This window comes from Epinephelus moara, chromosome 6, assembly GCF_006386435.1.
Source record: "Epinephelus moara isolate mb chromosome 6, YSFRI_EMoa_1.0, whole genome shotgun sequence".
In the NCBI taxonomy this organism is placed as follows: domain Eukaryota; kingdom Metazoa; phylum Chordata; class Actinopteri; order Perciformes; family Serranidae; genus Epinephelus; species Epinephelus moara.
This window is the reverse complement of record NC_065511.1, coordinates 41,882,959-41,885,897: the sequence shown is the minus strand read 5'-3', so window position 1 is coordinate 41,885,897 and position 2,939 is coordinate 41,882,959. Positions and strand designations below refer to the sequence as shown.

The following is a 2,939-nucleotide window of genomic DNA, read 5'->3' as shown; positions in this document are numbered from 1 at the left end:
ACATCAGTGAGTTATTTGGCTATGAGAGGCTGCTGGTGCGGAGGAGCAGCTGCCATGAGGATTAGATTCCTGTAAACTTTGTGTCACAAGCCAACTCTGACTTACACACACAAATAAGAAGTTCATCCATCTCTTCTGCAAAATTTGGCGGGAGATTGTAGGAGGAGTCCGAAAGCTGGGTCCTGCCCTTCTTCCTCCTCCTCCTCTTCATTCTACAGAAATAAGCTTGCAGCTCTTTGAGAGTGGGACTCTTGTGTCTGGGTGCAGAGGGAGCAGATGCAGCAGCAGATCTGTAAGTGACTTTGAATGTTTCCTCTTACTCGCTGTAATGGAATGTGGGTTTGCTGGTTCAGTCTATAAAATTAAAGGGCTAATACACGACTAAGATCTGCAGGACAGAGGTGCTGGTGAAATATTTAGGAGAGGGAAGACTCATTTTTGGATTTTGAGGTGTTTTACATCTTCAGTAGGAACCAGCAGGCTTGGAGCTGAGAGCCACAGAGAGTCAGTCAGAAAGTACTGAGAGTCAGACTGACATTTCGTTGTGTTGTTGTGTGGTTTGGCTCTGCAAACGGGATTTTCTGTTAGTAAGAAAAAAAATAGAATAACACCAGACCAATCCTTTAATTTAGTAGTAACTAATAGTAGAAGAAGCTACTCAAGGATTCATTCAGGTGGATTCTGCTTTAGTTCAGTGGCTCCCAGACTTTTTCCTTAAGGGACCCCTGAGTACACTGACAACCCCTGGCTATGTGACATGTTTTATAGAGATTTCATATTTTTTTGGGAGCATGTTGGGATGCAAAAATGTTGGAGGTTGTTGCTGCAGTTTGTGTCTCTGATGACTTCATCCCCATTACCTTCAAGTCCTAAGCTCTGCTTATTAGGCATGTTTCCAGTTTTATCCTGCCTTAAGAGAAAACCACGGTTGAATTATGTTTACTACAGATGAGGCGTTCAATTGCACTCTGCTGGAACAATGTGTGTTGCCCCTCTCCTGGCCGTCGGTTGAAGGATTTAACAGCGAGTTTGGCTTCTGAAAAACTCACCTTTAGAGTGAGAAATAGGGCCTCTGAGTTTATTGATATTTGGGAAATGTTTTTGGAGTTTGTAAAAAATGGTGAAATTGATGCCTTAAAAATGTGATGCTTAGATAAAGGACACAAACTAGTTTGAGGATAATTTGCTGTATTATTATTATTTTTTAATTTTGTAACAACTACAGCAGCTTCGTACATGTTGGTGTACCATATTAAATGTTAAAAATCAATGAACATATGTTCACTAAAAAACACATCTTGTGTAAAACAAGCAGTTCGGATGAATCCTAAGCAGATCATCACAGACGCAGCAGCTCTCTGAAAACCTGTGTGTGGTTGCTGTTTGTATGGATATGTGAGTGGATGTGTGTGGGGTTGAGTGACTCTTATTTATTGATTTGGGGTGATTGTGTACGCATATGTGTTGTGTATTTATTACTATTTCGTTGTACTTCTTGTGCAATGACAGTAAAGTCTATTCTATTCTTATTTCCTGAGTATCAGCGATGAGTTTCATTTATGTTTTAGGAGCTTTTTATATGATTCTCTGTTTTTTTTTTTTAAATATAATGTTCTTTCTCCTTGGCGCATGTCCATTATTTTTTTGATTATATGTCTTATTATTTGGGGGGGCTTTTTACCTTTAATCGATAGGACAGTATTAAGTGTGAAAAGGGGGGAAAGAGGGGATGACATGCAGCAGAGGGACGAGGGCTCGAATTGAACCAACAGCCGGACATTGCCTTTGCACAAGGGACGCCCGCTCTACCCAATAAGCTACTGGGGGCCCCAAGTTCTTTGGCTTTAACTGTGTGCTTTTCTTTTTTTCTCTTTTTTGATTAGTATTCTCATTGAAGAAAATGTGTTTATAAAAATATAGGAAAAAACATTTTTTCTTTTTTTTCCCACGCCCTGGGAGTAAACAGTCACATAAAATCCAGTATGAAATAAGGAACGACACCTTGTGTATGTGTGCACACGTGTGCATGTGCTTTCAAGTTCAGCAGCAGATGTTGAGAACCAACAGCACTACAACCTAGAATAGAATGGAATAGAACAGAAAGATATTGTCAAGCTATTGTCAATGCACAGGAACAAAAGGATGCTACATATACAATGAAATTGCAGGGGCTACTTCTAAGGTGCAGACAAGAGATACAGATAATTTGCGTTTGCATAGCAAACAACATTTATGCAACAGGATTGCTGCTTCCAGTTAAGTCATTCTTAAGTCAATCTTCTGGCTAAAAGGTAACATAAGCAATGCAATCTGACTATACCTTAGGAAGATGACTGTCTTTCTTCACACTGAAAACCAGAAATTGCTGCAAGGATAGTAGATTTGGATTAATTGTTCTTCCAAGTATTTTGGAAAGGGCTTTAAAAAGTAAGAACCAGGAAACTGAGAGACCAGGGCAAGACCAGCATGTATGAGCTAGTGTTACATCTGTTACAAGAGTCATCGACCGAAGGGTACACTTTTGAGACTTTGGTCTCTATAGTTTCGCAGACCGGGTGAGGCAGAGGCGCAGCACACCTGCACTTCGCCAACTGGGTGTGGCCAGGCAGATTTTGCAAGTTTGGCACACCGTGCGCGTTGGCGCAGCTGCTCCTCTTTCCCACCTCCGCAGGGGGGACCAAGCTGTCAGCAAATGATTCCAACTCAATTAGTTATTTTGTGTAAATACATACATACAGATATATATACATGTATGTATGTATATATATATATATATATATATACATGTATGTCAATCAATCAATTTTATTTATAAAGCCCAATATCACAAATCACAATTTGCCTCACAGGGCTTTACAGCATACGACATCCCTCTGTCCTTATGACCCTCGCAGCGGATAAGGAAAAACTCCCCAAAAAAAACCCTTTAACTGGGGAAA

At 40.3% G+C, this 2,939-nt stretch overlaps 1 protein-coding gene across 1 annotated transcript in view; it reads left to right on the top strand.

Moving 5' to 3' along the window:
* The first annotated feature begins 271 nt into the window (after positions 1-271).
* LOC126392473 (collagen alpha-6(VI) chain-like) overlaps positions 272-2,939 on the top strand; it is a 69,243-nt gene continuing 66,575 nt past the window's right edge. The window contains exon 1 of the mRNA XM_050047885.1: positions 272-292. The gene's annotated coding sequence lies outside the window, so the exon portion shown is untranslated. The remainder of the gene's footprint in view (positions 293-2,939) is intronic.